Source organism: Acipenser ruthenus, chromosome 12, assembly GCF_902713425.1.
Source record: "Acipenser ruthenus chromosome 12, fAciRut3.2 maternal haplotype, whole genome shotgun sequence".
NCBI lineage: Eukaryota > Metazoa > Chordata > Actinopteri > Acipenseriformes > Acipenseridae > Acipenser > Acipenser ruthenus.
In genome coordinates this window covers 28,138,898-28,150,715 of record NC_081200.1, presented here as the reverse complement: position 1 = coordinate 28,150,715, position 11,818 = coordinate 28,138,898, and the positions used below count along the sequence as shown (strand labels likewise).

The window sequence follows — 11,818 nt, the reverse complement described above, 5'->3', positions numbered from 1 at the left end:
ACAAGATATCACATTATTTTTACATACAATTACCCATTCATACAGTTGAGTTTTTACTGGAGCAATCTAGGTAAAGTACCTTGCTCAAGGGTACAGCAGCAGTGTCCCCCACCTGGGATTGAACCCACAACCCTCCAGTCAAGAGTTCAGAGCCCTAACCACTACTCCACACCGCTGCCCATGATATATATTGTGACAAAGACAGGGTTTTACAATGATTTAATATAGAAAAGGTGGGTTTCTATTATTTTGTCCATTGCAAAAGTATTTTGCCACGAGTTTGGAGTTCTTTAGCAGCAGGAATTCTGGGAGGAAGAAGCATTGATAAAGAGAGTGTGTGCGCTGTAGGGAGAGAAAAAGGTGTGTTTAGTAAATGTGGCAGCAGCGCTTGAATCTGTACAAAGGAGAGTGCTACTGTGTACTCTGGATTACCAGTTTCTTGACAAAGCAACTCAAACGTGAGTGTGGGGCCATCTGCAGTAAAGAACCTGATCTGAAACAGAAGGCTTACTTTGGGGAAACCAGCGAATCCAACAACGGATAAGAAAACACAAGTACAATGCAGTAAGATAGTTGAAACTTTCTATAAATCTGAACAGGAGTGTGTTTGGGATATTAGAACTGGAACTTTCTTATGTGTTTATGTGCTGGGAGCTCTAGGAGTGAAGGCAGCAACCAAAGGCTGTTTGATTCCTATTTTAGTACACGAGTGTGGAGTTTAAAAGACCGCTGTTTCAGCACAGATATTGCTTTTAAAAGTAATCCTGGCCCCAGAGGCTGTATAGCTTTAAAGACCAGTACAATGAATCACACTTTGTTTTCACCTGGCTTGCACTATTTAAAATAATCACCAGGACACACAGAGATGAATAATCCCTTCAGCATAAAAATTATGTTATTGTAATGAGCAATGGACTGTTTATGAAACCACGATTACTGGACTGTGTTTATGAAACCACGGTTAATGGATTGTTTTGAAAAAGTGACAACAAAGTATAGTTTAAAGACTTTGATTTTTAGGTTGCTGTTGTCCAAAACTAAACATGGTATTTTGAGTTGGCTCTAGTGGGGAATGCTGGCCTTGTTATTTTCTTCTTTGGACTCACAAGCTGGGATTACTTCACCCTCACTGCCCCGGAATTTACCTGTAGGGGACACCCTTACTTACCTGTGGAACCTGGAAAAGAAAGGAAAGTTAGTGCACAACTGACACCAAGAATACTACAACCACCAAGACTAGGAGAAGGGACACTTACCTGGGAGTCCTCCTAGTGGCCAGTGGTGAATTACAGTCAAGGATTAACTGCCAGAGAAATGGCTGAAATCACACCCGAGAGTGTGGGACTGTGCTTTCACTTTAGTTTGGTTGGGGACTAGCCCAGCCCAAACCATTAAGACTAGGGAACGGAAGAAGTTATGACTAGGGCCCGATGAGTGGGCTAGGTTTTGATTTTCTTGAATCCCAAAAGTTAAAGGTGTGTTTAAAAAACTTGTAAATAAACCCTGTTGAACACCTGTTTGACTTTCACTACACTATATATACAACTAGTTTCTCTTGCTTGGAAAGTGGAAACTGGTGTGATGTGGCATGTTTTTGATGGTTCTGTGAATTGGCTTACTGTAGCAAATCTGTTGATTCTCATAATACAGGGTTTTGCTGTTGGTGGTGGTTTTCTGCAAACCGTGTCACTCCAGGAAAATCTGTGAGTCTATCTTGATGAGCACGATGGTCAATGCATACATTGTATTGAGAGATAAGTCGGTTGAACATGCACACATTATCATACCCCTTGTGATGTCACTGAGATCATTTCGCTTTCTAAAGATATGACACTGCCTGCAGTGTTGTTGTCTTCTCCTGGCTCAATTCAATATTTTGCTTTCTATATATACATTCACACTATGACAACCTACTTCATAATGTATGATACTGGTAGTTTTTTTTGTTGTTTTTTAAATCCTTGGTAATATCACTTTTTATTTAATTAACAAACACACACACACACACACACACACACACACACACACACACACACACACACACATATATACTCTAGAAATATAGTAATGGAATTCTAGGGTAGGTTTTGAAATATGTCCTGTTGTTGTCATCATATAGAGTAGAACCTGACACCTGAATCTGATTTAATTGGTTCCAGGGGTCCATCAGATGTGTGAAAATAGTGTATCTTAGAGGGTGCTGAAGTTGCTTTATTAATGTTGGGGCATTATAAATCAATACATTCAGATACAGCAGTGAGTCTAAACACCAAAGTACAGTTCTGCACATATTCTATAAAAGGTAAGCAAAAAAGTGCAGTATTAAAAACAGCGCACTATAATACTATATTTGGCAATTTACAAAACACCCTTCCAAAAACAGTTCTTATTGTATTTTCTCAGTCCATTCCAAAGTAATCTGACAGTTTTATTGTGGGGTAACAAAAAAAAACGTGCACATAAAATACTGTTTCATCTTTGTAATGGTATAGTAATTATATTAATTCCTCAGTTTTTTTTCTGTTTTACGTGAACTTAGTAACAGCTAGCATGTTAGCGGTGAAACTGCATCCCCAAACGGACAGTCCTGGTCTGCAGCGACACACCTCTCGCTGTTTCTAGCACCTGCTTTTCATCTGCAACTGAATCTATTCTGTCCTGGTAAGAGCTGAATTTACTGTTTTAGACACAAAATAAAATGGGCATTGATCACTTTCCATCTCCACCGCTCAATTTGTACCAGCATGTGTAAATGATACATGCCAAAGGTCCATCGGTTAATAGAGGGTATCGTATCTTACAGGATCAGATATGATAGGTTCTGCTGTAATTACCTTTCTTCCATTTTTGACAATTGACATTTTGCTGCAGCAGAAACTGTCTTAATAATTTTAAGAGGGTGTAAGTCTTAATTATACACCCTCTTAAGTTTCAATTTTGTAACAGATATGCATCTTTTGCATTGGTATGCATCTTTTGTAACAATTCATTAATGTAAGTCACCCTGGATAAGGGTGTCTACTAAGAAATAAATAATTCCTCAACAAAATAATCTTCTCTATAGTTTATTGTTTTTAAAGAATTATATATAAATATAACAATTAGTGTCTGTGATAAATGTTAAGACATTAGACCAGGCAACATTATTTATGGTACAGTAGGAGTTAAGATGTTGACAGATCTTTGATGTTACAGATCACATCAAGATTTACAGTACAGAACAACAACGAAAAAGGTTTAAACCAACAAATGTAAGTGTTTCATATATTTTAATAGATTTATAACCAAAGCTTCTGGCTGCCAGCTCTCCAGCTTCATTAAATAATAATAATAATAATAATAATAATAATAATAAATAATAATAATAATAATACTATATGTTAACAATGTGTACATAAAAAGGGCAGATACTCTCTTTCCAGCATAAATGAGTTGGCTTGAGAGAACGGCCCTTATTCTCACAATCAGTAAAATACTGACATGCATGCTCTCAGCTGCATTTTAGAAATGCCTTTCTAGTTAATAAATGCAATCATGACATGAGGAAGTTCCTGCTAGTATTGACAGCTCATTTCTACTAATTAACAAGGAAATAAGAAGAATGGGAAATAGAACAAATGCTACTGATTATCACTTCAATAATAGTCGGGTCACATTCTGTGCTCTCTTGGGTTTCTTTATTTAATGCCACATATGTGTCCCAATTATAGTAGATCTTCCTGGTTGATGTATAACATTTTTGTTCTGGTGCATTGAAAACAAAGGCACTAGGGTGAGTTTCCATAAATGACAGAGCTGGATCACCTCTGTGTATCTAGCATCCAACTGTTCTCAATAATTTGGTGCACACATGAAATAAATAATACTCACAATGATGCCATCACTTGGCTGAACCAGACCATTCTTCTGTTTGCCAGGAACATTTGATTAGGTGTGCTAGACCTCGGACCCTGAAACAGGATGTCCAATTTCAAACGCATTTTAATCCTGAAACTGTTTTACTATACAATATGTGTTCCATTAGAATTGCAAATTCAAGACTTACATTTTGTAGTAATATTCATGTAGTCCATAGAAACAAATCCATTATGCAATCTATCATAATCAGATACTGCTGCCTCCAGCTCTGTCATAGTACTTGTGCTGTTGTACGTTGTATTGTGCATATCATCAGCATATAGATGTACATTGCTGTCCTATAAATCACTGGATTATCGTATTCAAAGATATGGGATCTTGAAGGTCATTAAAATGTTTGTATTATCATGTGTAATGCACAACTGCTCTGAAAAAGTGCACAATACACTACACATTTTTTTTTTTCTGTCTGCCAGTAGTTTATGTGAAAGCAGTGTACACACAATGGTTTCGAGATGAATCCTTTAAACACCTTGTACTGTTAGGGTATTTGGAGCATGTACAATCATATATTCCTGAGCTATTTTAAAGTAATGCAAGTACACTTAAATGTGTAGTGTGTTACTGCACTAGCTAGATAGGTTTGAATCCTCTGCTGCTGTCTGTACATTATGTTAACAAAGGGTTGGACACATTACTCTCACATTTAACCACTAAGCAAAGGGTCACATGAATAAGTAGCTTACAGTAATTGTGGAATGGTTCTACTTGTCTCTGAATCCATGGGGATTCACTGTAATTGTCCGAAATTAAAAAATATGTATGCCCATTTTATACAGTAGGGTGATTTTGCTGTGTATTAGAGGAGCTTTGTGGCTAATTTAATGTGTAATTTATTTAATTTGGGTTAAAATCACACCACACTCGGTTTGCTGATTGAAGCTGTAATAAAAGGCATTTGGTAAATGCACACTTTAGTGTTACCACTAGCATCTTGCATTTCAGTTTTGTTGTCTGTTCCAAATGTTTGTATTGCTGTAAACAATTGAATAAAAATACATTTCAAATACAGAGTTTGGAAGGATTTGTGGGCAGTGACTCTTACCCCTGCACATGTGACAATATTGCAAGCTCTATTATCACTTGTGCAAAAAAGTCTAATTTGTACAGTGCTTTTTTGTACACTTAGTATAACAAACAAATATATACCACATAGCCCCTGCCACTGGTTTTGGGAATGTTTTCATTACTACATGACACGGTGCCACCACCATTAGGCAGCTGTTAAATTACAATCCTACATTGGATTGTTTTATAGGGGCTAGAGAAGTAAACTATTGTACAAACAAATTACTCAAATATTGAATTATTTTATTCCAGCATATTTCACTTTATTTGTATAAGGATTTAGCTCAAGAAGTGGACTTACTGTTTTATTATACATTGTAAATTGAATTATCTCATTCTATTAGAGATTTGATTTTCAATAGTTTTGCAACCTTGGACATTTGAAATGCTTCTTATCTACTCTGTACAGCTTTCCAATTATTCAAATTTATATTTCATCATGGGTATGATTATCGGTCCAGACGTGTGAAAATCAGTTATTATAATATGAAAATTAAAGCATTTTTTGTCATGCAGGACATTTGATGCAAACTGCATTTCTTTGCCTGAACACCTCTGTGACTGATTGTCACATGATGGCTTGTGTGGTGACGTCAGACCCGGGAGAGACAGGCCACAGCTTGGTGAGTGAATGCACTTTAAATAATAAATAAACAAAACAAAAGGTTTACACAAGACAAAACACTCAAAACAAATGGCACGATGGCCAAAACCAACAGACAAACAAACTGAAACAAAACCAAACAAGTATCATGCTGGTGTAAAACCAGCACAGGAGCAATTGTTTTTAGATATTAGTTTTCTTTCTCTCCTGACTCATGTTCTGCCTCTAAACCCTGAGTGTGAGATTCACACTTCTATATACACAGCTGTGCCGGACTCAATTGCTAATTAATCATTCACTTGAATCCCGGCACGTTCACTAATTTGTAACCCCCGTGCCCACATACTAATACACATTTTATCTGCACGTGAAGTGATTGTGCAATCCCCATGCCTAAATACAAATATACATTTTAAATCACTAGTGCTTCATAGCCCAATTTATATCCCATGCACCAATATAAACACACCAACAATAACACATCACATACAACATAAAACACAAAATACGCACAGGGGCGGGGCACCCAGCCACACTAAAAATAAATAAATAAATAAATAAATAAATAAATTAGAAATGACCCAAGATAGAGTGGAGTATAAACCACTCAACTTTTCAACTTTGAAGTGGCACAGGAAAAGAAAAAAAAAATCCCTTTACCAATTAATTGTATTACTGTCCATGGAAATACTGGTTAACTGACTTGAAGTTGAGCACAAATTCAATAGCACAAAAATGACAACCTCATATATATACTCCAAGAGCCGTTGAAGTAGCCACTTGTGTTGTAGCCTCCAAATGTATCATATTAAGCTGGAGAGATATTTATACAGGCTAAAATCGTTTTTAAAGTGATGCTGATCCTGTTCTAGAAAAATTAAGTTGCAGAGTAGTTGGTTGGAGAGCTGTGATATCTACTCAAATAATGTTTAACCTGAGTTTGAGAAGGGCACGATTAGGGTGGCATTACTGGTCTGCCATGTGGGATGGGGGTGGTCACATTCCTTGTTGCCTCTGTCTTCTGTGCAGAAGGTTTGGTTTATGTAATTCCCCAAAGGTAGTCATTGCAGGAAAACATGCATGCTCCTTTCTTTTGAAACCCCAAGCTTAGCAAATTTTTAGATACCCCCCAAAAAACTTTCAAAATAAATATTTGGATACTATGAGAAATTTCTTCAGAAATAAAATATGCATTTGTATTTTTAAAAGTAGGTTATAGGACACTTTAGGTTTTGTTAAATTACATGTTCTTTGAATATAATTGTGCAATCAGTAATACATAATTACCATTGAATCTAAAGGAGCAATTTGTTTTTAAGTAGATGATTGTTTTAAATATTTGAGTGTTTTCTACTAGCCTTAATCCTGAACTTGTTAATATATTTTACATGTATTACAATTATTCTCTGAATACAAACTGATGCATATGTTAGACAGTATATATATATGTATATATAAGTGGTTTATTATTTGTATAGTTTATTCATAGTTTGTATTTAATGTGCTGGACTGGGCATTGGTCATTAAAGTGTCATTAACAGCAGTCCCTTATTTAACATTCATGTCATACACATTCTATAGATGTATATAAAACAAAACAAAAACCTCAAATGAAGCCTTTCAGCTTTATTACACATTGCCAAGTGTAGTGACACAGGAATAGCAAACTAAGTGGTCCCTTTGTGTCAGATAGCTTTTAAATCTCCATGCAAATTAAGGATTTTTTCAGCTGTGCACAGCTCAGCTACTTTACTCGTAATACATTTACTGGTATATTCATAACTAAGCAGTTTGTTGTTTTTAGGAAGTCGGTTTCTCATTAAGGTTCCAGTACAGAACAGCCGCTTCTGCAACAAGAAGTCAGCGAGCTTCAGAGGCGTGAAAAATCCGTCATAATACACACAAGTGCCCTCTTCCAGCTGTGCTGTAAATGTGCTACAACAGCTTGTCCTTGGGTCAGTGTTTTTTCTTTTTTTTTTGTCTCCTATAGCATTCCCTAATATTGCAAACAGGTTGTCTATCCCCTGGTACAGCTCAAAGTCCAGCACTATACCATTGGCTGCAGCTAACACATAATTCAGGATCCCCTCAGGATTTGGTTTTCAGATTTCTCCAAATATGTCACACAGCCAATTCTTCAAGATTAAGAACAATTCAAACAGTAATTTGCCCGGGACATTAAATTTAGTCACTTGCATTATTTTTCTAACCACTGGCTTCACTAACCAGAATGGAATTACTTCAGTTACGTTATAAAGAGCCATCTCTACACGTTTTTTCAAAAGCTGCTCATTGCCTTAGAATCTATTATACTTGCTTCTCTAATGTATTGCTTCCAACCCCTGATAAACTGGATGTTCTATCACTCACTCACACACCAATCCTCCAGATCAACAAACCACCTCACCTCACCGGATGCTTCTCCCCATTCAAGGATGTCCTTCTAGAAACTATATCGTCTGTGCTACTGTTCCCTGATCCATTATCGGAGACCTTAAACTTCAATCTCAGGTCATGTATTCCGTATATTTTTAAAGCACAAAAAAAACATTGTACTAATCATATTAATTTCTCTTTCTGCTTCTAGCTGCCGGTCGATGTTTTGCTGCAGTTCGTGTGCACCTTGAACTTCTGTCTTGGGTGACGTATTCTGTGCATTTGGAGCATGTAGAGTGTTGTGCGGGTTGCGTTTGTCCTTTTCTGCTCCCTCTGGCTGCCTGACGGGGTCCTACTGCAGTTCAGCTGGTGTTTTCTATCTTTCATCAACAAAGTAAATCTGATAAATGAAAAGGAGAAACAGTTCACGTTGCTTGCACTAATTTTTTTTTTTTTTTTTTGTCACCACGCTTCCATGCTGAGATATCTGGCCTCTAGACCCCAATCCGCACTTTGGGACCTGCTGTTTCTAACTGCACAGAACCCGGCAGTCTCCAGGTCCTGGTTTCTGCAAGACTCCAAAAAGGTGGCCTTTCTTCCTTGAACTATACATGACATTCCTTCAGGATTGGCACTGAAACCACAGCTGTTCAGTGAAATATTATTATTATTATTATTTATTTATTAGCAATCTTACAATTGTTACAAGATACCACATTATTTTTACATACAATTACCCATTTATACAGTTGGGTTTTTACTGGAGCAATCTAGGTAAATTACCTTGCTCAAGGGTACAGCAGCAGTGTCCCCCACCAGGGATTGAACCCATGACCCTCCGGTCAAGAGTCCAGAGCCCTAACCACTACTCCACACTGCTGCCCATTTGTGGGCAATATTTGCACACAAATATTCCTGCGCTTGTCATAAAAAAGCTTGATCGGTGGTCTTAAGAGGCTTCTGAGATCTACATAAGTAACAATGTTAAAGACATTGCTGGAACCAACATCCTAAAGAAGGACTATTCCAGGATCCAACACTACCATATCCTTTGCATATATTGAAAGAAAAACAAAACAAACTGCATTCTGCTATATGATGCTACCTATTATGTATAAATATGCTATTTTTTTTAGGCCTGGAGGGGAGGCAGCTGAAGGTCTAGGGCCCCCGGAGATTTTTTTCCTTTTTAGGTTGTTTTTTTTTCTTCCCTCCATTGCCTTCAGTCATGCAAAAGTAGATATCACATTATGTGATGATTTTTTTTTTTTTGAGGAGTTAACTGTTTAAATTTTTTATGTTTTTCACATTCAGCAAAATGTGATGTGGTGTAGGTGGTCATTTCACCTTATTGAACTGTTAAAAATGTAAAGGATCAACAGGAGTGTGCTACCATACCAGTTTCTGTTACTGGGGAAAAGTGGATACTACAACCTGCTGTATCAGAGACAATTATATTTAATGATCGATTTCTTTGTGGTAAGCACCTCATGTCTGTTTTGTATTTTATATAAAGGTACAATACAGTATAAATTTTCGCTTTTAAAATCTTTAAAATCACCCCCGATGACCTATTTAGAAGATTTGTTTTTTAATTTTTTTAAACCGATTAAACGTGGGTTTGGCAACATATTTTAAATAATGTCAATCATGCACCACTCTCTTTCTACATAAAGAAAACGGCTTTCAGAAGGCAGGCAGTGTACAAAGACATGACCAACTGACCAATCATCAATTTTGTGAACTAAATAATACGCGTAATTTGCTTAGCAACGGGTTTAGCGACCATGAACCCACCCAAACAAACCAGCAACATGGCGTCACCAGTTAGTTTTGGCGTTGCGGTTTTATTCAGTGATGAACCGTTATTGTAAATATAAAACCGCTGCATAGTTATGCTTCTACTAATGCATAACTGCCTAATTATTATTATTACTATTATGATTCATATTATTATTATAGCTACATAAATATCAATCCTTAATCAGAGTACCATGATGAATGTTTTATCATAGGAAAACATTTTAATTATTTCTAGTATGCTGAGATTAATTACTACAGTATGTTATAGTCATAAGATTGGGTGGTGTGGCAATGTGCCCCGCCCCTGTGTGCATTTCTGTGTTATATGTTGCGTGTGGTGTGTTAATGTTGGTGTATAGATATGGCTGCAAGGGATATAAATGGGTGTGTGCAGCACAAGTTATTTAAAATGTATAATTGTATTTAGGCACAGGGATTGCACTTCACTTCATGTGCATTTAAAGTATTTAATATGTGAGCACGGGGTAGCACAGAATTTGTTCACGTGCTGGGATTCAAGTGAATAATTAATTAGTAATTGAATCCCGGCACAACAGTATATATAGATGCACGTTTCACTCACTCGGGGTTGTGTGTTCAGGGTGAAGGAACGGGAGAGAGAGGAGGTAAAAAGTATAAAAATAATCAATTGCTACGTCGTGCTGGAGGACCAGCACGGTACATGTTTGTTTAGTGTTCGTCCCTGTGTGTTAGTGTCTGTTCGTTTTGTCTATTTATTTTGGCCGCAAGTGTTGTATTCTGTTTTGTTCAGCATTTTATTTTCTGTGTTATTAAAACACTGAGCGCAACAGCGTCTCAGATTCACTCCCCACTACTGTCTGTCTGTGTTTCTTCCGGTTCTGATGTCACCACTCAGCCAGCCTTGTGACAGGTGAGCATAAAAAAAAAACATGAACTGTGTCTGTAGTGTGATAGATACACAGGCGGTAATGGACGTACAATGAAATCTGTGTTATTTCTCAGAATTATCAGATTCAAAATGCATCCACAGTTCTAGATTGCCAGAATCGTAATGTGGACATCCTCACTTCAACACAGGAATTTAACGTTTGTATATGTATTAGTGAACAAAAAATAAACACCGAAAAATGCAAGCCGTAAGTATAAGTAAAGGGGACGCTTAAATGCATTGTAGTCAGGAAAACATCTATATTGGAATCTGTATGTGAAAATAAAGGCTTTAATTGAACTTTTCAATATGAGGGTTTGTTTGTTCTTTATTACTGAAGCCAACTCTATGAGGCCAATACTGAACTCCAAAAATCCTGTTTGGAAAGGTAAACTCCCCCCCCCCCCCCCCCCCCACACACACACTTTATAAAATTATTGTCTTTCAATTCTAGTAGCTGGGTAACACTAGATTGGCAAAAGGTTTGTGATATTTTTCTTCCAGAGCCTCCAAGGCAGAGACCCCATAGTAAATAAGGCCTTGGCACGTACCTTGTATTAAAAGTGGAATGTGTTGGGAGTTTCAATACCATTTAAGAACTTCACATTTGGGGACTCTAGGCTGCAACCGACTAACTGTACCTCTAGCCAGGAACAGGTATGAATCCAGCCTGGGGCAGCCTGAAAGTAATATATTTATATCAGCACACAGAATCAAGGTGGGTAGGGGAACACTGGGTTAACCTGTCAAAACCCCAGCCCCTCACAGACAATTTCCGCCTGGGGGGCTGTGCCCTTAAATAAATCACAATATCTTCCAAAGTATAGACAGCACAGGCATGGTTCAGGGCTTGAATTCAAGGTAACCCCTTGGTCATCAAGACTAAAACCTCAGGTGTGATAAAAGTCTTACTCAGTACCACACTGGAAGGAGATATCCAGAAAAAATACATAAAAAAACAACAAACGCTTTTCATTATCATTATCATTATCATTGTAGCATATGAAAAGAGCCAGATTTTTTTCCAGTGCTTCACCAACATGTCTACTATACTGGGTAAAAATTTGGAACTGTTTGAACAAAGGGATCAAATTCTACAGGAGTTTTTACAAAGCTAAGCCCAAGGGTCCCCAAACCTC

The 11,818-nt window shown here is 37.2% G+C and overlaps 1 long non-coding RNA gene across 1 annotated transcript; it reads left to right on the top strand.

The window, feature by feature from the left end:
- Positions 1-283: 283 nt before the first annotated feature.
- Positions 284-10,960, top strand: LOC131740082 (uncharacterized). Its single transcript, XR_009330738.1, has 6 exons — positions 284-1,281; positions 2,540-2,661; positions 3,196-3,251; positions 5,503-5,609; positions 7,395-7,545; positions 8,178-10,960. It is a non-coding gene; the product is annotated as an uncharacterized LOC131740082 (long non-coding RNA).
- The last annotated feature ends 858 nt before the right edge of the window (positions 10,961-11,818 follow it).